This window comes from Budorcas taxicolor, chromosome 14 (assembly GCF_023091745.1).
Source record: "Budorcas taxicolor isolate Tak-1 chromosome 14, Takin1.1, whole genome shotgun sequence".
Taxonomy (NCBI): Eukaryota; Metazoa; Chordata; class Mammalia; order Artiodactyla; family Bovidae; genus Budorcas; species Budorcas taxicolor.
Genome location: NC_068923.1, coordinates 43,033,950 through 43,059,187, shown reverse-complemented (window position 1 = coordinate 43,059,187; position 25,238 = coordinate 43,033,950).

Here is a 25,238-nt window from a genome sequence, read left to right as displayed (position 1 = left end):
GAATGCTCTAAATCCCCCTTGATATGAAGATAGCAGCTGGTCGAGATGAGATGACCAGACTGGCCAACAACCTGGGACTGATTTACAAGGTCACCGAGGAGAGAACTGTAGCTCTTCAAACTTTGCTTAACTTTAGGGGGAAAAGGTTTCCAGACCAGTGGAGGGTTTCCATTAGAGATTGGAGATGACGCTTCATTTCTTTGGGGGTAGTTTTTAGCCATGTGCCCATCAGAATGTGCGCTTATTGTGAGTCATGAATGAGAGAGAATGAGTTGGAGACGCCAGAATATTATTCTTGTATTTCACTGGAACTATTTCTGCTGAGCTGCTCTCGCTTACTACCTCCTGTGCTACCACCTGCCAGAAGCAGCCCGCCTCATCGGAGTGCCGTCTGGCATTGCTGGAGCATGAGGGCCTTGGCCTCCCTGTGAAGGTGCTGTATGTTGGCACCGTGGGCCAGCAACCCCTCATGCTTGAACGTAGCTGGCATCCACAGGATGAGCAGGAGTCATTTATTTTCTGGTCCAAGGATTCTAACTAAACCATATCCACTTACTATGAAATCACCAAGTGATAGACAAAATATGCAATCTTTTCCGAAATGCACATTTTTCTCTATTTAGACAGTAATGTGTAATGTGTTGGTGAGCTAACATAGGACTATAATGTGTGTGTGTGATACCGTCAGCTTTATTTTGACTTCTATCAAAATGTTTTTAATTGTATTTTGGATACAGAGTGAAAGGGACATTGAAAAGCATCTTTCCAGTCTTTTGATGCAAATTAATAGAGGTGAAGAGAAGAACTATAAGTAAAAAGAGAAGTAAAATAGATTTGTTGGTAAATTTTGACAACTACCCTGGTTAGGTCTAGTCAAAGCTTCAGCTTCAACAGTGAGCCTGTGGCAGCCGGAAAAGTCAAATGTATTCAATTGTTCCCCAGCTTTGGGTTCCTGAATACAGAAAGAAAAAACAAAACAAAACAAAACCTTCTATAAGTGATCATTCACTTTTGCTATCACTTACTTGACTATCTCAATGAGAATGAAACCTATGATTTTGTAATATCTGTTGTGTTTTAATAAAAGCAGTCATCTACTGACTGCAGTCCATGGGGTCTCTAAGGGCCGGACACGACTGAGCAAATTCACTTTCACTTTTCATTTTCATGCATTGGAGAAGGAAATGGCAACCCACTCCAGTGTTCTTGCCTGGACAATCCCAAGGATGGGGGAGCCTGGTGGGCTGCCGTCTATGGGGTTGCACAGAGTCGGACACGACTGAAGCGACTTAGCAGCAGCAACAGCAGCAACTGACTGCAGATAGTGGTGGTTTATGATCCAAATGGGAGGAGACATCTTTTTCCAACATTCAGCTGTATCACTTAGCATCCTAAAGTTTCCTCTGTACAAAGTGCTAAGACATTGATTAGTGTGGATAGGCGTGCTGTTATAATAAATAGATCAAAGATAACTAATGGCATATGCAGATAGAAGTTTATTTTTCATTTCTGTAGAGTCTAAGACAGATCCAGGTGCTTAGGACCTATTTTATGACCTCCTTTGACATGGGCTCTGCTGACTTTCAGTGACTTTGTGGGTATCACATCCAACAAGGAGGGTCTGTTACCAGAGGATTTTATGACCAGGCTTGGAATAGGCACATTTCTAGTGAGTCACTTTTTGCATACCATTGGCTGAAAGTTAGTCACGTGGTCATATCTGCAAGACAGGGTGGGATATAAAGTCTAGCTGTGCATCTCAGCAGAAGAATAAATCTTCTCTGCCACATTGTCCCTCCTCAGTTAGTAGTATAGGAAGAATGGACTTCCCTGGTGGCTCAGATGGAAAGAATCTGCCTGCAATGCAGGAAACACAGGTTCGATCCCTGGGTCAGGAAGATCCTCAAGGAAAAGGAATGGCAACCCACTCCAGTATTCTTGCCTGAAGAAATCATGGACAGAGGAGCCTGGCGGGCTACAGTCCATGGGTTCGCAAAGAGTCAGACATGACTGAGCAACTTCCACTTTTCCTTTACCTTTTTAGCATAGGAAGAAAATGAAGACACAACCAACTATAATATGAGGTAGAGGTTGACATTCTACACAGTACATATTTGGCAAGCATGTACATTCAAGGCTGGGTGCTCATACCAGACAGAATATAGAAGACGAAAAGATGCTAAAGTTTGCAATTTTGGAGGAAGGATACCGTAGTCATAGTGGCAGGGCTGGAATGTAAACAATATGAGGGCAGGGCTCTTGCTTGAACTGTTTACAGCAGAGTCCCTGGTTTCCAGCACACTGTATGCCATACACTAGAAATCAGTAAATAGATGATAAAGTATTTAGTGAATAATTATTAGAATTAACATTATTATTAATTTATTAGTTATTAGAATAATTATTGGAATTATTCACTAAATAATTAACTCAGTAATTATTTGGTGAATAAATTCTCAGTCAAAGTAGATCATCTCTCAAAGTCAAAGGAAAGGATAGACTAGACTTGGATTGTATTGCATTAGCTTTTGAAGGTGACATCACAACCACACAAAAGAAGGCAGCTAAAACCACTTACCAATGCCAAATATTAAAAAACATTATCAAGGACATGATTGTTCCTCTTCATGAAAGCAGACTTTTCTGGACCTTGACTCTACATTTCATGCAAACTGAGAAACCTCCAGTGGAGGTGCTATAAGGAAGGTAAGTGTTTTCAAGCAGTAGCAGTCTTCTTTTATCACTCACCATATCAATAATATTTAAAGGACCCTCTAAAGACACACTTATTAGTAGACAAATGAGGTAATAAGAATTTCTTTTACTTAAGCATGGCTACCTACTGGATTTATCTCCCCAGTATGGGTCATTACCAACGTCGTAAGTGATTCCAGAAAAGACTTCTGCCATCATTACCAAGTTTTTATTAGCGATTGAAGAGTGGGAATGTGACAACAGATTTTCTGCTTAAGTCTGCATGTCTCTCATCATCCCATATCCTCACTGACTGCAGAACCAAGACCATTTTTGTGTTTTTTAGATTCTGAAAGCTGTTCACTCTACTTCCTAAGCAAATATCTTTAGGTTTGTGGTGTGTGCATGCATGCTCAGTTACTTCAGTTGCGCCTGACTTTGGGATCCTATGAACTATAGCCCATCAGGCTCCCTTGTCCGTGGGATTCTCCAGGCAGGAAGACTAGAGTGGGTTGCCATGCCCTCCTCTAGGGGAATTTTCCCAGGCCAGTGATCAAACCCTCATCTCATGTTTCGTTTCCTGGATTGGCAGGCAGATTCATTACCACTAGCACCTCGTGGGAAGCCCCAGATCTGTGGGACCAAAATCCAATGCACTCAGTAAACACATGGTTTGAAATTATGGGTGTCATTGGAATGAAGGAATAAGGATTAGGATTTGGGAACTTTAAATATTACTGATTTGTCTCTAGCATATACTCCAGATGGGATTTGTATGATTCCATTCATCATTCCAAACAAGGATGAATCCCAGAGTCATTTCACTGACTGAAAGGAGTAAAGTACAACAAAGAACATACTGTGTGATTCCACTCACATGAAATTCTAGAAAAGGCAAACTGTAATGACAGAAAGAAGGTAAATGATTGCATGGGGTGGGGTGGAGTTAGGGATGAATTACAGAGGGAAACTTCGGGGGATGGATAGTGTAGTTCTGACTGGAGTCTGGTTTCATGGGTGTATATGTGTGTCAGAGGTGGTCAAATTACCCAGCCTATAGAGGAGCAGTTTATTTTACTTTGATCATATCTTAATAAATTGGGAAGTGTTCCTCAATTAATACCAATCGTATACGAACAAACTGATCTTTTGTTCCTTTTTGGGTGGCAAGGCATTTGGTGGTGGTGGTGGTATTTAGTCGCTCAGTCCTGAATGACTCTTTGCGAATTCATGGACTGTAGGCACGCCAGTCTCCTCTGTCCTTCACTGTCTCCCAGAGTTTGCTCAAATTCATGTCCATTGAGTTGGTAATGTTGTCTAACCATCTCATCCTGTCCCCCCTTCTCCTTTTACCTTCACTCTTTCCCAGCATCAGAGTATTTTCCAATGAGTTGGTTCTTCACATCAGGTGGCCAAAGTATTGGAGCTTCATCTTCAGCATCAGTCCTTTCAGTGAATATTCAGGGTTGATTTCCTTTAGGATTGACTGATTTAATCTCCTTGCAGTGCAAGGAACTCTCCAGCACCACAATTTGGAAGCGTCAATTCTTAGTCATTCAGCCTTCTTTATGGTCCACTTCTCACATCTGTACATGACTACTGGAAAAACCATAGCTTTTATTATACAGACCTTTGTTGGCAAAGTGATGTCTCTGCTTTTTTAATACACTATCTAATACACTTGGACCCTCCAAGGATCAAGTGTCTTAGTTTCATGGCTGCAGTCACTGTTTTTCCCTTTTCTTCTTCCCCTGAAATGTCCTTCCCCTCCCAATTTTCATCACTCTATAACTTAAAAAACTCCATACATTTGATTAATCCATACATTTGATAGAAAGTTTTAGAAACTTTATATTCTGCTTCTCCTGCTCTGATCTCAATGCTTTTCTGATAGTATTTGTAATACTTCTCATTCCACTAATGGTGAGCGTACACTTGGTCCCTACTTTTTAAAAAAATACTTGTTTATTATTTATCTATTTGGTTGAGTCAGGTCTTCGTTGCAACACACGGACTCTAGTTGTGGTGGGTGGGCTTAGTTGCTCCGAGGCATGTAGGGTCTTATTGCCTGACCAGGGATTGAACCTGTGTCCCTTGCATTGCAAGGGAGATTCTTAAACACTGGACCACGAGGGAAGTATTTATAGCTTGTTCTATTAAATCACAGCTTTCTTAATTATGACTTCCTCCAGTCACATCTCAATGATATGAAAGATATGGGGAATAATTTTTACAGAAAAGGTGGCATATTTTCCAACCACTGACAAATCTGAGAATACCTCTCATTTTTTAATATATATATGAATGACAGGTTGAAAAGGAGGAGGGAAGGAAAATACATTTGAATATCTGCTAATTCTAAGCACTTGAAAAAGCCATTGTCTCTTGTATTTCTTCTATCAACTCTCTGAAATATGATCTCTATTTTACATGTGAAAATTGTTAATGCTTAGAAAGATGAAGTATTTTGTTTATATACCTAGTAAGTCAAAGAACAAGGGATGTGATTCCAGCCCTGGCTGTTGTGCTCCAAACCCCTGCACTTTCCTCTACATCACACTTCACTGTGATTTGTTTTCACGTGTAGAGGCAGCAATTGGACAGCCCTTGCCTTCCTCAGGCCCTCTAGCATCAGACATGGATGTCCTCACCCTGCTGATTCAGAACCACTCTCAGATCCTCACCAGGCAATCTGTTAGCAGCCTCTCTACTAGAAGAAGCTGGAATAATACCATCAATCACTAGCATCGACAGTGCTAGGCATGGTGCCAAATGTTTTACTGTTTAAGTACATAATTTCTATTTTCCAGACAAAAAACCCTGAGGCAGCCTATTATCATCTAGGTGGTGGAGGCAGGATTAGCCTGTGTCTCTCTGACTCCAAAGCCCATGCCTCAACCAACATGTTATTTTTGCCTTCAGGGAGTCAGTATTTGATGTCCTTGGGCATGCATATGCCTGCCTAATCAAATTTTTCCATTATTTTCCATTGTGTTAGCTTATAAAGACTGATTGAATCTCTACCTTGGCACTCTGATAAGCTCTCAGCTCCTCCTGTTGAGTTTGGAACTTAACCCTGAATTTCAGCTCATTTTGTTGAATGTCATGCCTGACCTTTCCATTATTTCAGTGTCATGCTTTCTTCTTTCCATTATTTTTCACTGTGCTCTACACTTTCAGCCCTTGACTGGGGGCACTGGATCTGGTAGACCCTGCTTGTCTTCTAGTATCTCCATTGGCTAGAATTTTTCTTTCCTTGTTATAACTCCTAGATTGGACTAGTTTGGATATCTTGTTGAGACTCCATTACAGGCATCATCTCCACAGCCAAGTTTAGTCTCCTTGCCTTTGTTCTCCATGTAGTCAGTGTACATGAGTGAAATCCTTTCCTGGTAATTTGAAGATAAGATGACCTTAGAGCATGACTGGTAATAATGAACCCCAAAGCTATTCAAAACAGGAATACACATAGACTCTTCTTGTCAGTGGGTTCATGAGGATGGCTGATCCTAGAGATACACAATTGTTTGTAAAATGAAACAACTTCAATTATTAAATTATGCATTGAGAATGAAAGAGAAAAGAGTAATCTACAAGGTGTATAGAAAAGGAAAGTCAAACAAACAAGAATTTGTCACTGTTTACCCAGCATTTAACAAAAGGAGAAAGACAAAAATATGTGGTCATTCCACTGAGGACTAGAGATAATGGTTTACCGGGTCTTGATGAAATTACCCCTGTTGACTATGACACTTCTTTTTCTTCAGTTCTAGTTACAGAAAGAATCTGATGGTTAGGAGATTAGACTCTCAAATGTCTTTTTAAAGAGAGGTACTCTACTGAAGGCCAATACTACAGGCAGTAGAAGAAAGTTTCTCTTATTTTGATAAATTTGTTTTCTTGCATATATAGAAGGATATGCATCATCTTGGGAAAATGTTATATTTAAGGGATTGTAACAAAATTGCATCTGAAAACCAAGAACACAGATGATTAGACACTGAGACCCCGGTTACCATATCAAGGCATTGCCACCTCATGGACTGTCTTCCGAATGTGCGCTCAGTCACTCAGCTGTGTCCAGCTCTTTGTGACCTCATGGACTGTGGCCTGCCAGGCTCCTCTGTCCATGGGATTCTCCAGGCAAGAACACTGGAGTGGGTTGCCATTTCCTCTTCCAGGGGATCTTCTCGACCCAGGGATCAAGCTTGTGTCTCTGGCATCCCCTGCATTGGCAGGCAGGTTCTTTACCACTGCGCCACCTGGGAACTCCCCATACAACACTTGCTCTTACTCGAAAGGTCTTCTGTTCACTACCGCTTACTGTTTACTACTCTCTAGTTCGCTCAGCAATGAAAATACAAGCCGGTGGAGCTCACTTTCGTTTCTCCACTGCGCTTTGCCACTGGGGCTCTGAATGCTTTGCATTTCATTCCATGAAAAGAGTTATACACAGAAACATGAAAATGTAGTCTGTGGATTGAAGACAAAGTCTGAATTTGACTTTATTAATAACTAGATTCTAGCTTGAAACGGAATGGTATCTTATTTTTCAGTGTAGCGGCAGCACTAATTCTCAGATCTCACAGGGCTCTCTTGACCTGGGACTCTTTATAACCTCTATGTGCCCAGTAGCTCAGTCGTGTCCAACTCTTTGAGATCACATGGACTGTAGCCTGCTAGGCTCCTCTTGTCCATGGAATTTTTCTGGCAGGAATACTGGAGCGCGTTGCCATTTTCCTCCTCCAGGGAATCTTCCTGACCCATGGATATTTTTATACTTGACTCTTGGTTATAATGGCAATTTAATTTTGTTTCTAGATATACATGACAGTGAGAATTATTCATCTTTAACTGTGACATTATTTCCTCCTTGGAGCAGAACTTAATCCTATGAAAATTTAACACCAATATCAAACATCAACATCAAAAAAGAAAAATCAACTTAAATATTGAGGTAGGGAAATGTAGACACTGATGGGGTTCTTGGGTCCTGCCTTTGACATAGGTGAGGACTCAGCTAGAGGTGTCACTGTGCTCAGTCCCACCCTTCTTCAGGCTGGGTCCAAAGCCCAGTGCCATAGCCACCTGGCTCAGCTTACTCCTGTCACCCACTGATTGGCTGAAAATGAGAATCCCGGACGATAAATAGCACAGTGCCCCAAGAAGTATCTCAAGCATTACTGAAATATTACTTTGACTAAACTACTTGACTCAATGCTATTGGCTTTCTAAGAGGAGAATTGAGTTTAAAGTTTCATACTGCAGTAAACGAATCATTATTCTTCAACCTCATTATTCCTCCTCAACTCAGCACCCTCAGACACTCCCTTCAGACTAACACAGTGTCACCTAGGAAGATCCAAGAATGAGAAGGAGGGAGGCAACAGAACTGGAGAGTTTCCAGTACTATCTTTCCCTTGTTAATTTTGAGCCATTTCCACTTGCTCGGTCGTTTCCATGAACAGGAGGAAAAATAGGCTTTGTTGTATGAATAAAGCCCATTCATTGAGACTATAAATTCTGACAGCATGTCATGGTATTAAATATTTGAAAATCTGAGTATAATATTAATATAAACATGCCATTTTTCTCAGTTTCACTTCTCTTTTCACTATATACAGCTCTATGTAACATTCGTGATGCTGAAATTTACTGATATTTTGGTCTAGTTTCCAAGAATGTGAACTCCTTAAAAGAGTTAAGACTGTTTAGGTCACTGCTTTAACCCCAAAGACTCACTCAAGAAATCTTTACTGAAAGAGTCATTCTAAAAAGGATATTCATACAAGGCAAATAATTATAAATCTTTAAACAATATCTTATTGCTATCTTGTAAAGTAATTTCTCAACAGATTTAGTAAATGAGACAAGACTATTGAATAAATTATAGTGTTCAATCTTAGTTTTCCTGTCCCTAGTTTTCTGTCTTCTTTTTAGAACTGTGTACACTGATTTGGTATGCTTTCCCACCAACTTCAGTGTTTTGTTAATGTTTGTAAGAAAAAATTCTGGAGCATGGTTCAAATTTAAATCATGGTGTGTACTTTAAGAATTCTAGCCTATGAATAATGATTTTCCTATAATAAATATATTTGGGGCAGTTCTCATGTTTAGAAATTTAATAAAATTATTTATTTGCTCTGTGTATTAATTTGCTATTGACACCATAATGCATGGCCAGACAAATTTATTCTCTTGTAGTTGTGGAGGTCAGAAGTCGGAAATCAGTTCCACTGGGCTGAAGCCAAGGTGTCATAAGGCTGGTTACTTGTGGTGTTTCCAGGAAAGAACCCATCCCTTGCTTCTTCTAGCTCCTTAAGGCTGCCTACAATCTTTGGTTTCTCCCTCCCTCCTCCATCTTTAAAACCAGTAGTGCAGCATCTTTCTTCTGTTATCATATCACTTTCTTCTTCTGAAATCAAATCCTCTTCAACCTTCTCTTCTAAGAAAACTTATGATTACATTTACTATCCACTCCTATAATCCAGGAAAAGCTCCCTGTCCCAAGATCTTTCATTTAATCACGTCTGCAAAGCACATTTTCCCACATAATTTAACATCTGCAGCTTCCAGAAATTAGGACCTAGATATTTGGCTGGATGGGGAAGGGGGAGAAGATGTCCATTATCTAGCCTGGCTTACCATTCTCTATTAATTTAACTTCTGTACTGAATCTGTGATGCTCTTCTAATAAAAAAAGTTTTAAAATATGTACTAAGACAGTTATTTCTACTGATCCTGTTCACTACTTGATGTTTTAATGAATTAAATAATTTTAATAAGACATGTTAAACTGTATTTTCATGGGAGATGCAGATTTTTATTAAGGTGTCCTCTCCAGTGCATCCTGACTCGGTTCTTAGTGGTGGGACTGAGAAGGTCAAGGGCTGGAGAGCAGGTTAGTTTGGTCAGTATATTTCTCACACCTCAGATAGCAGCAACAAGACTGATGTTATTTATTTCCTTTTTCTGATAGCTCTCCCCTTCTGTTAGCCTTTTCATTCGTGGAAGATGAAAATGATAAAATAGAAAACATATGTTTACTCAATTTTACATCCCCCCGTGGACTGATACATTGTTCTGAATATGTCATACCCTGTAGGCTATCCTTCTCTCTCTTTCCCAGGCTGTCTCTGAGCCTCTGAAAAGCTCTATCCAGTCTCTCCTTCACTGATAGTACTTTCTTAGCCTTCAGGACATAGTGGGAGAATCCCTGTCTAGGAAAGTGTCTGTAAACCCCTCCCACGTGAGCAAGACACACCCAGCCCTGTTGCTCTCCTGTCGCTCATCATGCTGAATCACAGGTATCTATTCATTCATCTGCCTTTTCTTCTAGGTTGTGTGCACCGTGAGGTACTGGAGAAGGAAATGACAACCTACTCCAGCGTTCTTGCCCGGAAAATCCTATGGACAGCCAATGGGGTCGCAGAAGAGTTGGACACGACTTGGCAACTAAATAACAATAAACCATAAGATAGGGACTATGCCCTTCAGACTGTAATAGCTAACATTCTACTTGGCACAGAGTGGATGTTCACTAAATATGCGTGAATAAGCAAAGGCTCATTCAGTAATTGTGTGCTGACTAAATGAAGGAAATTTCATTTACTGATGAGTTTCCTAACTTTTCTAACATTGTAACTGTTGACACATGAATGTTCCATAGACTGTGAAGTACAGTAGGAAAATCGGAAAAATTTATCATCTATCAATGTTGATATTATGAAAACAGGTTTATAAAATATTTTATATATCTTGGAGCTGGGATCATATGGATTGCATCTTACATTGACACATGAATATGTGGTTCTGTCCAAATGGGGTAGTCAAGATGGAATGAATATGTATCAATATCCCTCTGAAAAGAGTCTCAGCACATCCTATAGTTTCCATCTAAGAACTCTGACCAAGGAACTATTTTTGCATAGGGATACTAGAATTATATCTGTTAACCACACACAACTAAATAAAATTTTACTTCTAATGAAAGCACTTGTTGCTTAATACTTAGCTAAATGGATAAGTATACTTCAAAATAATCCTTGTAGATTATCAGAATATTGGACTACGAGGGACTATAAAAATCACTGATTTTGTTTATGTGTGTTATTTTTAAGATGAAGACTCTGTGGTGATAGGATATTGACTTGCTCCCAATCAGAATCACATCTGGAACTAGAATTCAGTCCTTCTGCCTAATCTATTGCCATCTCTACTACACCAGAGTAAAGTCATTTAAACCTGGTTTTCAAACATCATGCTGCTGCTGCTAAGTCACGTCAGTCGTGTCTGACTCTGTGCGACCCTATGTATGGTGGCCCACCAGGCTCCCGTCCCTGGGATTCTCCAGGCAAGAATACTAGAGTGGGTTGCAATTTCCTTCTCCAATGCATGAAAGTGGAAAGTGAAAGTGAATTTGCTCGGTCATGTCCAACTCTTAGCGACCCCATGGACTGCAGTCCACCAGGCTCCTCCGTCCATGGGATTTCCCAGGCAAGAGTACTGGAGTGGGTTGCCATTGCCTTCTCTGTCAAACATCATGAGGTCTTCCCAAATTCTAAACCAGATACAGAATTTGCATTATTCTTCACCTTGTGGTAAGAATAGAACCATGAAAAGAACACCAGGTTGGGATCCCACAACTTGGGATATATGAGTGGAGGTTTTGTGTGACAGCCCATAGAATTCACCCTAGTCCACTGAAGAGGAAAGGAAGTCACCCAAATACTGAAGAGCAGCTGCTATAAGCTAGCTGCTGTCCTTGTTCCTAACAGGAGGCTGCTGAACTAGAAAACTGCTCGACAAAACAAGAAGTTGCCACCATGACTGCTGGCTCCAAAATCCTGCTGCTTTTGTCACAGTCTGATACACTGCAATGGACACCCTGCAACCTGCCTCTCTCTCTTTCTGCAACTCAGATCTCATATTTATGCATCTGAATGGCAGTACCTAAATCTTTCCCAGAATGCTCGCTTCCACAAAGGAGTCTGGGAAATGATGTTTTCAGCATCAGAGAGAGGCCCACCAGAGTGACTGATGAGTCAGCCAATCCCTGGCACCTAACACAGTGGTTTTCATTTTTCTTGGATATTCATGGGACAAATTTAACCTCTCTAAGCCCCAAATAAGATAATGGATGTGAAAGCAGTTTGCTGCAAAAGATGCAAAATGCCAGTCATTTAGTGTTATACTCTGTGCCATTTGTACCCTCCTAGTTACTCCTCCCTTTGTTTAGATTATGTGGAGCTCTAGTAGGATGAAGTACAACTATCTTACTAGAATACCACCCTTTTATCCAGTCCCAGAATATATCTGCCCATGAAAATAGTACCAAAGGGAATGGGGAATATGATATCTTTAGCTTGGACTTATTTCCACGGCTAAGTTTAGAAAAGTGTTTTAATGAGTGTTCTTGTTAGCAGGCTATAGCTTAATGCCATTTGGCTCTCCCTGAAGACTCTTCTAAAATTATTTCTGATCTTGAGACATTTTACTTTAAAGTAAGTTGGCATGATCTGAGTCTTCAGATGGTTCATTAATTGCCTGGTCCTCACCTTAGAAAACTTAACTGGTGTCCTTTAACACAGTTTTGGCCTGTTAAGAATATTTTAAAACCACAATGAGAGTCTCTCTTGCTGATCTGGGGAAGCAGACCCTTCATTTGAACACTTCCCATTTTCTAGTGTTTTGGGCTGTTTTGTGTCCTCTCTAATGGTCCATTGATCTTAGGTTTCTTCCCTTTCTTCACAGTTACCTTCCACCCCCTTCCCACAGTCTATGCCATGACCTCCCTCCATTATTTGTATTTCTAGGGCTATGCAACATAAAAATATCAAGTACATCCCTACATATGCTTTTTAAATTCTCTTGGATAATGAGCCATCGTTATCGTGGGTGAGAAGGATGATCACTGATTCATTTTGTGGGGAAAACATGACACAAATGAATTTTCAGCATTGGCAGGTATTTGTACTTGTGCTTCCCTGTGATTAAAATAATACTTCTTGCCATTTGAAAAATGTATTCAACATCATGATTTGTAAATATTGCTTATAAGGATTATCAAACTTTCTGTAAAATGTAGGTTATCTCAACTGCGATTGCACAGCGATCCATCTGAACTCTTTCTGGTGGTGCTCTGCTTCTCGGGCAGTCTCGCAGGCCTTCTATTCACCTGTGCATAAAACAAGAGGAGTTTCATCTCTAATGTTCTAACAGGCTATGAATCAATGATTGTTTAGCTACCCAGTTAAAAATATGATGACTCTTTCTAATGTTACCAATCCAACCCTAGATAAAGATAGAAGATTACAAAGACATGACTAACTTCGCTTCTCTCTTTCTCCTCCCTCTGCTCTCTACTCCTCCTTCCAGCTCTCTCTTCTCCCTCCACTAAAAGATCCTAAGATGAAAAAGACCGTTAAGGGTGGTCTTTCTTTACATGATCAGAGCTGGCCATGGACAGGGCCGTTAAGAGCTAACAGTGGAATTATTTTTGAGTCTTCCTCTTCCTGAAAGGAAGTAACAGGACATCTCTCGCCAGAACAAGTCAACAGGGCAAGTTTGCACCCTCTTCCTTAGCCTGGTAGCTCATCTCAAGCAGTTACATATTCAAATAAATCTGTCAGGAACAAGAATCTGGTGCTTGAGTTCCTACTCGGCCCGATGACATTGATTTGTGAGCATAATGCTTGGCTGCGGGATGTGTGACAGATAAATTTTATCAAAATTAAGGCACAATTAAACATTTCATCTTCCTAATTACTGGCTGTAGATTCAGCCTGATGACCATGTGCTGTAAGGAATCAGCGACCATTACACATTTTAATGGAGCACAGCTGTCTTACAGCTTGGTAATATTTGCACAGTGCCACAGAACTGTAATTTATGATAAAAAGAAAAAATGTGTATTGGCGCTTTTTTGCCAAAATAGATTAGGGATTCATATACTTTAATGAGATTTGGACCTAGTCTTAGATTATCGTTATAAATGATTTATGTGCTTGTTGGTGGACTCCTGGAGTTCAGAGTTGATTTGTGTTTGGGTCTACCAATATGGAATTCAATATTTATTCTTGAGCCAGTGTCTATCACTTTCCCCTCTTTTCCCTTTCTTGTGTGTCTCTGCATTTCTTTCGGCTCTCACAGAAGGACAGATGGGAAGGGAAACAGCAAAAATGCAAGGGCAGGAAAGGCCTTGTTGAAAACAACTGTAGCTTTTGTAAAACTCATGGGGATCAAGTTTAGGGGAAGAGGAGGTGCTGCTGATGGCAGGAGCAGCAGCAGCCCACAGGGCCTCTCTGCATCAGCCCCAGCCTTAGGTGCAGCCACAAAAATCCACGCCCACTAGGGCAGAGCAGCAGATGGACCCACCAGGAGGAAGCCTGACTGCAAAACTGGCCTTGGCTCTTCTGAGAAGGGAGGTGACTGACAGCTAAACTCCCCTCCTCTGTTTCTTCATTTGTAACATGAGGGGAAAGTCTCATTTCACCTCATTAACTGGAATTCAGGATAGTACTACTAAGGATGACGGTCAGTTATTTATAATTATAAAAGGCAATGCGGCAGAGTAGCAGCTCCTTACTACTGCAGTAAGCACTTTCAGGCTGTGAATCTGACACCACTTGCTGCTGGTGTGGGGCTTCCCAGGTGGTGCTTGTGGTAAAGAATCTGCCTACCGATACAGGAGACATAAGAGACGTGGGTTTAATTCCTGGGTCGGGAAGATCCCATGGAGGAGGAAATGGCAACCCACTCCAGTGTTCTTGCTTGGAGAATCCCATGGACAGAGGAGTCTCATAGAGTCAGACACAACTGAAGCAACTTAGCGTGCACACATGCCAGCACTGTTGGTATATGCCTCTTTAGCACCATTCTTACCGAAGGGGGAAGAAAAACACTTAAAAGTGCATATAATGAATGAACTGCTTTCAACAGATCAGTCACCAATAGGGTCATGAGCAGTCCAAAAATGTACCCGGAAACTGTATGTAAGCTGTCTGTACCTGGTGCCTACTTTTTGTTAATAAATTGGGGAGTGGCTATAACTTGTTATATCTGCTTAGTAATTATGATGATGATTCAGTTTGTCCAGGCACGTTGATGCCATTATCTCCAATCCTCCTGATATGAAAAAGATGCCTATCTCTTCAAAAATATGTCTTTTCAGAAAGCACGCTGTGGATGAGAGAAAAAGGCGAGATACCAGAATCTACACGAATCTGCTCAATTTAGGTGTTAACTTGCCTACTGAAAACAGAGAACATATCCTAATGAATTCAGAAGGCCTAAATATATATCTGTAACAGGGAAAGAAGATTCCATCTTTTTATCATCCCGATCTTCTCCAGGCTTGATTTATTTCAGCACTCAGATGCTGGAATGTTTCATGCTGTACCAGGTTGCATATGCTTGTACACTAATTCTCAATTGCCGTATGCAGTTTGTGACAACCATCTGCTTCGACCTCCCTTTCAGTTCTTTCTCCCACTCAGCCCAGCTGAAGGAAAAATATGGACAGAAACAACTTCTGCAGGGAGATGAAAAAGTTAATAGGAGAGTTAAAGTTACACTGTGTGTCTGCCTTTCTCACGGGTGTGCTCCTGCAACTTATGCTCCACTTATCAAATATTTGAAGTGCAAAGCCTGACACTTAGCAGAAAGCTGTAAAAAATGCCATGTTTTTTCCTCTGACAGTCTTGGCTGTGGAGGAAAGGTAATAATAAAATATGTACGTCTAGTGCACATGCCGACGCTGGAGCCCACTTGGGCTGCTCTAGCACCTAGACTTACAGTATGTGGCACCTTGTCACTTACCAGATGGAGGCGGAGGTCAGGGGGCAGTGGAAGGGGTAAAAAGGAAGAGATAGGCAAGCAGATTTTGAATGCCTGAAAAAATCAACAGCACTTTTTGGAGTTCCTAAAAATTACCGACTTGGAATATAGGAGAAAGAGCGCCCATAATTATGGAGCTCTGATCCTATATCTTTTTGTATGGAACATGATGAGAGAAAACAGGGAAAGGTGTCTGAGAATTTTAAAACAGATATTAAGTTTGTGTATTTGTGTTGTTTGAGAGAGAGTTTTTTTTTTTTTTTAAGTACTGTAGTTGCTAGAAAACCTACCACTGTCATAGAAATGGTTGTATTTGTTATAAGTCATCAAATCAAAGGCACTGCCAGTTATGCCAGACCTGATCTGGTGAATGCAGAAATGTGGAATAAATAATCAGGTCTCAAAATCAGTGAAGAATCAGTGAAGAGTTACCTTTATCTATATCTATCTGTCTATCTATCTATCTATTAATATCATCTATCTCTTTCTATATATTCAATACTAAACCTAATCTGTATCTGTATTTCATTAAGGTGATTAAAGGGTTAAAGTATGGTATGTAGACCTTTGGAGTTCCCAGATGGCAATGGTGATGGCGTAGCAATGCAGCCAATGCAGGAAGCACAAGATGTGGGTTCGATCTTGGGTCAGGAAGATCCCCTGGAGAAGGAAATGGTAACCTGCTCCAGTATTCCATGGAGCAGGAACCTGCTCCTGGAAAATTCCATGGACAGAGGAACCTGGTGGGCTATGGTCCATGGGGTTGCAAAGAGTTGGAAACGACTGAGCACACACACACACGCACACACACAATTTAGACCTTTCATACCATGATCATGTGTCCAACTATAAAAACAAAAGAAAAATGACCTTGGGACCATTAGAAGAATGGATGGTACAGGACATTTATGGAAGAAGAACGAAAGAAGAAATAACTGGAGGATGAGAAAGGAGGGAGGAAAAAACTGGATGTGTAGAGAGAAGCTAGAAAAGCATCTGGAGTAATACTGGTATAATCAGAAGACTGACATCAGAGCCTCTTCTTTTCAAATTGTTAATATCTCTACAGAAAAAGCACAAAGCAAGACCATGAAATCAAACAGGCAGATAAAGAAAGAAGAAATGTCCTGGATAGAGGGCTGATGAGTTTCAGATGGAATCAAGTATTAAAACCTGGTGAATCATTACTAAAATAGGCAAAATACAAGTTCAGTGTGTTCTTATGCCGTCTGAACCACCAGATTTTGTCTAATTATATAACTGATCAATTCTTAAAGCCACAAGCCATGCAAATGTTGTTTGTTGCATTTTACCTTTTCCTTTAAACTTAGTGTTTCATCTGAAGAATTTCGGGAAGACTATATCAGAATCAGATTGTAGGGCTGGAATATATTCTTACAGTTAACTGAGAGCATTTTAGAATTCTTTAAAGAGATCCAAAAGTAATAGTTAATGATCAGTTACGTAATGGTGAAGAGCATGGGCTTCTGAATGAGACTAGGATAAAATTCAGGTTGAGTTCTGCCTCTGCTATTTGTTAGCTTCTGAGCTTAAGCCTCAGTTTCTCTATTTGTGAAATGACTAAACAGAGCACCTATTTGATTGTTATTGGGACAAAGTGAGAAATGTAAACCACCTGGCACAGTGATGAGTACATAATAAATGCTCGATGAATGACAGCTAACATTGTCAAAAGTCTGGAGGGAATGAATGAGAAAACAGATTCATGGGGTTTGGAAGGGAAATCTTGAGGAAAAGACCTAGGATAGTTTGTGATTGAGTGGGACAGAGTTTTTTCTCAGGCAGACAGGGACGTGAGATGTTAAATTTCATTATTCAAGAAAGTGTGATCTTTTGTCATTATATGACAGTGAAACTTAGATATGAGGGTTATGCATGCCTTTGGTTCTTCTGTGAATATTCTCTGAAACCATAGCATGTTGTTCCATCTCTGGAATTACAATTGCTTCTCTACCAAGCCAAACTGGTTTATCTTAAGCTTTTTGCTACCTTTTGTTCATTATGCTTGAGATCATCTGAAATGTATGTTTGTATACATATCGCATGAATGCATGCTCAGTTGCTTCAGTAGTGTATGACTCTTTGTGACCCCTTGGACTATAGTCCACCACGCTTCTCAGTCTATGGAATTCTCTTGGCAAGAATGCTGGAGTGGGTTGCCATGCCCTTCTCCAGGGGATCTTCCCGACCTAGGGATCAAACCCGCATCTCCTGCATTGCAGGTGGATTGTTTACCAACTGAGCCACCAGGGAAGCCTGTGTATTTGTTACTATTTTTAAGAATTTTTTGTAATTTGGATTTTCAAATTATTTTGAAATAATCTTAATTTTTAAATATTTTAATTTTCTATTTTGTTTCTTAGTCTCTTCCAGAAGTGCAAAAGCTTGCTCACCCTCATTTTTATTTTCTGCCAACTGGTTTCATCTATTTTGATTTGTGCTGTACAGCAGAATTTTTAGGTGCCAGATGCCTAAAACACATAGGTTAAAAGCAGGTCAATTTCAATACAAGACTATCATTTTACAGTTTAGTGAATATATTTACAAATTCCATAGTAACAATCCTGTTGACACAGGCACAGTGAAATTATTATCCTCAACAAATAATCACATACAACATTGTTTCCTTCAGACCCTGTGCACCTATCACTCACTAATGAGGCCCCAGCACCTGACTGTAGGGATTACAAAAGTTTGAAGTGGAGAAAGAGGAACTGTGGCTTAGGGCTGCTATGAATGACTGCAGAGTCCTTACTCTGCAGCCAAGGCTGGCAAAGTCCACAAGAAACAGCAGGGCTTAAATAGCTCACTGCTAGTCCTAGCAGGGTCCTTGTCAGTCAGATATATTCACTGCCTACCTATCGTGTGCAGAACACATTCTTTCACTTGCCAATTCAGCACCAAGAGGTGGGTTTAGCTCTTTTTATCTTTATGACCTGCAGACTGGTAACAGCAGTTCTAGCAGTGTGTTCAATTTAACCATAATTTATTCCAATAAAGCAAGGTGGATGTTCCCTAGATATGGCCACCATATGCCCTGAATTTTCTGAGATAATCCTGATTTTATGTAATTTTATTTTCATTCCAGTAAAGGCGCTTGGTGAAACATATAATGAAACATGGTTTCAATTTCTTAAATATTATTCTGAGATTTTCTGTAATGAATTGGCATATCAGAAAAAAATATTTTGCTACATTATGTTTATGGATTTCTGGTTTGGAAAATGTGGGTAAGCCATGATATTCCTTAAGAAAGGGTTTTATTTTTTACTTTTTGCACATAAACTGTGGTATTTCAGGAAGGTGTGCTAGCATCTCTCTACCACTGGTGCTGCTGATGACTTCCTAATTCCTCTCTCCCTTCCTTCAGGGATCACTGAAGGATACATTTGATATAGCCACGGGTCTTACATCCGTTAGGAGTCTTCAAGTTTCCAGTCACAGAGATCCCAGCTCAAAATGACCTAAACTGCCGAGGAAATTTGTTAGGTCACATACTCAAAAAGGCAAGTGAGAGCTGGAACTGAGACTTAGGGTTAGTGTTGGAAACTTGTAACATGGGCCTTCCCTGCTGGCTCAGAGTTAAAGAACCTGCCTGTAACTCAGGAGACTTGGGTTCGATCCGTGGGTCAGAAAGCTCCCCTGGTGAAGGAAATTATAACCTGCTCCAGTATTCTTGCCCGGGAAATCCCATGGACAGAGGAGCCTGACTGGCTACAGTTCATGAGGTTGCAAAGAATCAGACATAGCAACTAAGCAGCAACAACAGTAATGTCTAGGACTGATTTAATCTCAGTTTCTCTGACTTTTGTATTGATTTCATCCTCAGACTCTACCCGGAGCCTCTGATAGCCCTCAATTGTCTCAGAATGACCCAGGCAGTTCAAGACCTCACATTTTCACACTCATTGGCTAGAAAAAGAAAGGTTTCTTTTGGTAACCTCCAGGGAAGAGAGATGTTTTGCATTCCTGGAAGTTTCAGCAAACATTTCTTTTGCTTCACTAGTTCTACTGGGCTTTGCTTGTAGCTCAGTCTGTAAAGAATCTGCCTGCAATGTAAGAGACCTGGGTTCGATTCCTGGGTCAGGAAGGTCCCCTAGAAAAGAAAATGCAACCCACTCCAGTATTCTTGCCTGGAGAATCTCACAGACAGAGGAGCCTGGCAGACTACAGTCTATGGGGTCTCAAGAGTCAGACACGACTAAGCGACTAAGCACAGGACAGTTCTACTTAGGTTCTGTCCCCTGCACTGAACCAATTACTTAGCCAGAGGAGGGAATTCGCTCATAGGTTTAAGCCAATCAGACTCCACTTTAAAATTTGGGGGATGAGGTCAGTTTTATCCATGCTGTGCTGTGTGATAAGAAATGGTTCCTCCAAAGCAAAATTTGGGATCTGTTACTAGGAGAGGGGAGGGGGAGGCTGGGAAGAATAAAACAACAAATGTCTGCTCCAAGGCTCTGTGATTGTGCATACCATTAAAACACAGTTTCTTAAAATAAAAGATCATGCAATGCAAAAACAGTCAAATCCTGTCATCCAAGGATGTTGAGTGGTCAGCTAGACTCCCACACTAACTGAAAGTTTTTATTTTCTCAAAGACCAGGCACAGAACTCCTAAGATTAAATTTCATGCCTAAGCCAAAGTGCTCTTCAGTTTCAACATTTCAAATGTTAAATCAGGAAATTCTAAGTGGGCAGAACAAAGAAGTGTCATCATATTAACATTTCTTTTAATAAACATAAGAATTGTGAATTCCAGAAGTCCTTTTGATCACTGAACAGAGAGGAACTTTCTAGAATTATGGATCTAAGGTGGTACGAACCTATAATATGATATATCCCGTTTGCTCTGTTGGTTTTCCCTAGGGCAGCTGGTTGAAAACATTGGCGCTTGGGTTCCACCCCATACCCTCTGAATCAGCCATCTCCATGGGAAAGGTCTGATAATCTGTATTTTCAAAGACAGACAAATCGAGGGAACATGGACTTACTCTACACCTCCTGCTTATCTACTGTAAAAGGCACGTGAATTTATGAAGAGGGTGGGTGGGTGCCATTTGCGATTGCCTCTCTCATTCACTCATTCAAGAAATGAATATTTTACATTTATTCTGACACTATGCTTCTAGGCAATAAATATACAGTCAGATATAGCCTCTGCTTTCATAAGATTTATGGTGTTACAGGAACACAGTTAATGAACAAGAAATAACATAAGTATATGATTATAACCGTGATACTTACTGCAGAGAAGTCTAAGATGCTAAAAGAATAATTAGGAGACCTCGCACCATTGGGATATCCTTAAATACTTATCCCAAGTCTGTCCAAGTATCAGATACAACTGAATCTCCAGCAGTAAATGACCAACATTAGGAAGAGTTCAAGATAAACTGAAGTCTACTATAGCATGACTAGGGAAGAAAACTTGCCCAGATTGTGTAAATTTAAGAACATCACAGAAAGAAGTCTTGGAGTAACAGCTTCATCACTGGTGTCTATGCATGTCCCTAATGTTTATTTAAACTGACAGCTGAAACTCTTGATTTCTAAGACCAAATTCCTAGAACCAAGCAACTGTTGATTTTACCATCTTTGATATTTACAATCATAAAGGTCAAACTCCTGTGTAATAATAATAGCAACAATGTTAATAATGTTGATGCTGTGTTTCTGAAACAGGTCTTGCAGATCATTGCAGTTTAGTCGAATACACCAAACTTTCTTTTGTTATTTTTTCCACATAAAATTTGAATACCACAAAGAATGCAAGCAGGAGATGTTTGTCACTTGCGTTCATAGTAATAGTTGACTTTCTAGTCTATGTCTTTTCTGTTATTACTGTCTTAGGGTGATGATTCAATATCAAGTGAAATGATACTTCATTTTTAAATGAGAGTCATTGTTGGGATATATCGCAAAGTTTCATTTTAAATATTAATACAAAACTTCTGAAGTTTATTGATTCAAATAATAGAGCAGACTGTAGCCCACCAGGTTCCCCTGTTCATGGGATTCTCCAGGCAAGAATACTGGAGTGGGTTACTATGCCCTCCTCCAGGGGATCTTTTCAACCCAAGGGTTGAACCCAGGTCTCCCACATTACAGGCGGATTCTTTACGGACTGAGCCACCTATTGATAAATATTTAACAGTCTTTTGTCTCAGTAATACCTAGCTTAGAAGCTACAGTATCAGCATAATAAGATGCAGTTGTTAGAGGGAAAATGTTGGGGACAGAAGTGAAAAAAACCCCTAATTCTCTATTTATGAGTACTGTGTGTTTGGGGGTTTGGATAATGTGCCACTTGTCAGGCAGGAAAGAATATGCAATTAACAAAAGAAAACAATTAGAATATGAAGAGACAGAACCTTGATAATATCATTTGAATTCCTATATCCAGCCATGCTATAACACAGCTTCAAACTTTCCAAATTTATGAGCCCATAATCTTGTTTTTTAAGTTACTTTATGTTTGGTTTCTGTCCATTGTAATCAAAGTCTCAACTAACATATCAGATGTTGAAAAAATACCAGTGATGCAAAGTTCTGTTTGTGGTTATGATAGAATAAAAATACAATGCAGTGTTATGATACATTTATGATCATTCCTAGCAATATTCTAAAGTTTGAATAAACTGCTTAAAAAAAAAAAAAGATTTGGGGACTTCCCTGGTGGTTGAGCAGTTAAGACTCCATGCTCCTAATACAGATGGCCTGGGTTCCATCCCTGGTTGGGGAACTAGATCTCACAGGCCACAACTAAGACCCAGCACAGCCAAAAAAAAAAAAAAAAAAAAGAGTTTCTGTATATAAGTAAAATTTAAAAATTTTTCATACATATATATACCTTTGGGTGATTGGTGTTGAGGTTTGGCAGAAAACAATAAAATTCTGTAAAGCAATTATCCTTCAATTAAAAAATTAATTAATTAAAAAAAATCTTTTCTCTGCTTCTTGCATTTCCCTGTCACTGTTAGTCTCTTCTTTCTTACTTACAGTGTGGCTTCCTAGTCATAGCTAATAGTAAACTTCATCAATTTTTATCAATTAGATTTTTTAAATTTTATTTTTATTTTTTAATGCCAAAAACATTCTGCATTGGGATATGCCCCAATATAACCAATTTTTATTTCATTAATTTTTTTGCTTTTTGTTTCTTCTGGCACTCACTAAAATTTTTTATGATTATGATTATTATGAAAGTACCTGGCTAAATTTGATTGTGTACTGGTTATTAAAAATTATTGGGAGAATGAGTTCAAAGCATAGGATGAGGATGTCTTCCTCTGCAGAGAGTGTTAGGGGTTGGAGCATGGATCTCAGAATCTTAGTCACCAGAACCATGAGACAACACATTTCTGTGGGTTGCAGCTCTTTGTCATGGTGGCTTCAGCAAACTAATATGAAGTGTGTGCTTTGCCTGCAGTTAGGCTGGGGATGAGGAAAGCCATAACTTTGGGTAGAAAGGCCAATCCCAGCTTAGAGGATGGTGCTTTTCAGGTCATTTAGTGTCTCTCTTGCCCTCCTCAACAACCTAGTAGATGGGGATCGTTCCTCAGTCAGCAAAGATGAAAGTCATTCAAGGGCAAAAGAACACAGTCATGGGAAAGCCTTTTAATCCTGCATATTATCACTGTTTTTCTGCTGCATATTAGCATGTTTATGTTTACAACCTTAGGATATTAGTGAATGTCTCTACCCTACACTACTCAGCTTGAGTTAAAATATGCTTTCATGAGAAAGCCTGGATACATTTATCGTTTAATCAGCCAGATAGCTCAGTTTCCTAAAGATAGGTCATTTGAAAAATGGGTTCAATACACTTTTTCCAGCCAATTAAATATTTTAAAAAATAGCTCTTTAGTTAGACAGCTACACTAAATATTCAGAGAGATAGCAAAAGTAGATTAACAAAGGAAACAAGCCTTTAACTATAATTAAAGACTTTATTAATTGAAATTAAACTTACATAATCAACTAAGTTAATTTTAGATCTTTATCTTGGCTTGAGCAGAATGCATTTGCAAGATTTTCTCACTTTCCCTAGCCATCAGGCTAGTTTCCTGGCTGCTGTTTTTCTACCTATCATGCATCACCAATATCCAATCATAAATGTCTATGTGTATAATTCTTAGCACCAGATCTTGCACAATGGAATATTACTCAGCCAGTAAAAGGAATGAAATTGGGTCATTTGTAGAGATGTGGATGGACCTTGAGACTGTCATACAGAGTGAAGTAAATAAGAAAGAAAAAAATACCATATATCAATGCATATATGTGGAATCTAGAGAAATGGTGCAGACGAACCTACTTGCAGGGCAGGAATAGAGACACAGACGTAGAGAACAGACATGCGGGCGTGGGAGGGGAAGGTGAGTGGGAGGCACTGGGGGACTGGGGTTGACATATATACACTGCTGCTGCTGCTGCTGAGTCGCTTCAGTCGCGTCCGACTCTGTGTGACCCCATGGATAGCAGCCCACCAGGCTCCTCTGTCCACAGGATTCCCCAGGCAAGAGCACTGGACTGGGTTGCCATTTCCTTCTCCAGAAATATATACATTACTATTTGTAAAATGTCTATGATTTTTATGTATGATTCATGAAGGAAAGAAAACTCATCTCATCAGCAGAGCCACGTTGTGGTTGTTAACGTACTGCCCCCACCCCAAAGATGTCCACATGCTAATCTTCAGAACCTGCATATATGTTACCTCATATGGCCCAACGGGAGCTTGCAGATGTGATTAAGTTAAAGATTCCAAGATGGAGAGATCTTCCTTTATTCAGTAGGATTCAGTGTGATCCCAAGGGTCTTTCTAAGGAAAGGAAGGAAGAATTGATCAGAGAAGGAGGTATAACAAGGGAGGCAAGACTGGAGAGGGGATTGCTGGCTTCAAAGATGGAAGTGAGGCAGGAGATAGATGGATTCCAGGTTAGGCATTTACAGGGAGCCTCCTGTTTGCACTTCCGAATAGAAATAACAGAAACTGGGTAAATAGCCAGGCTTTGTCTCCTGAGGACATTTGAAGATGTCAAAGCAGGAACAGAGAGGAGCCAAACCCTGTTTGAGTAAAAGATCAAGACATATATCTCCCATCCTTGGGGCAAGGGAGACATTGCATATGCTCTTTGGGGAGCAAAAAGGAGAGGGTGCCATCCTATAATAGGTGATGCCAGGCCCCCCCTCCCCCTTCCATAGGCCTCTGGGCTAGAATCCACCTTGGAAAACAGCTGCACATGCATGTTGGGAATGGTCCTAGAACAGGTAGAGGGTGGAAAAAGAAACTGAGTATCTAGGAAGAACTGCTCTCTGTAAGTGGCTTGACCCACACTTTACTGCAGTCCTCCTCACTGGGGAGGATGCCCACACCCTTTCTCTCCAGGTGTGTATCTCTGCCTTGTTCTGTCTTAAACAGTTTCTCTGTGTGCTCTTCCACTTGTTGTGTCTCTAATAATAAACTTTGTACCTGTTTTTACCTCCTTGAGAAATGCAGATTTTCAGTGGGGTCAAGAGCCAGGGGAACCTTATTTCTAGCCTCTGCCCCCGGTTGATGAGAGGCCAGGAGTCAGAGTTTTCTTTCAGGCTACCCAGGTCCAATTTCTGGGCAGAGAACTAAGATCTTGCTTTGAGCCACTACCCACCGTTGTCCCTCTGAGATCAGGACGGGGCTACGA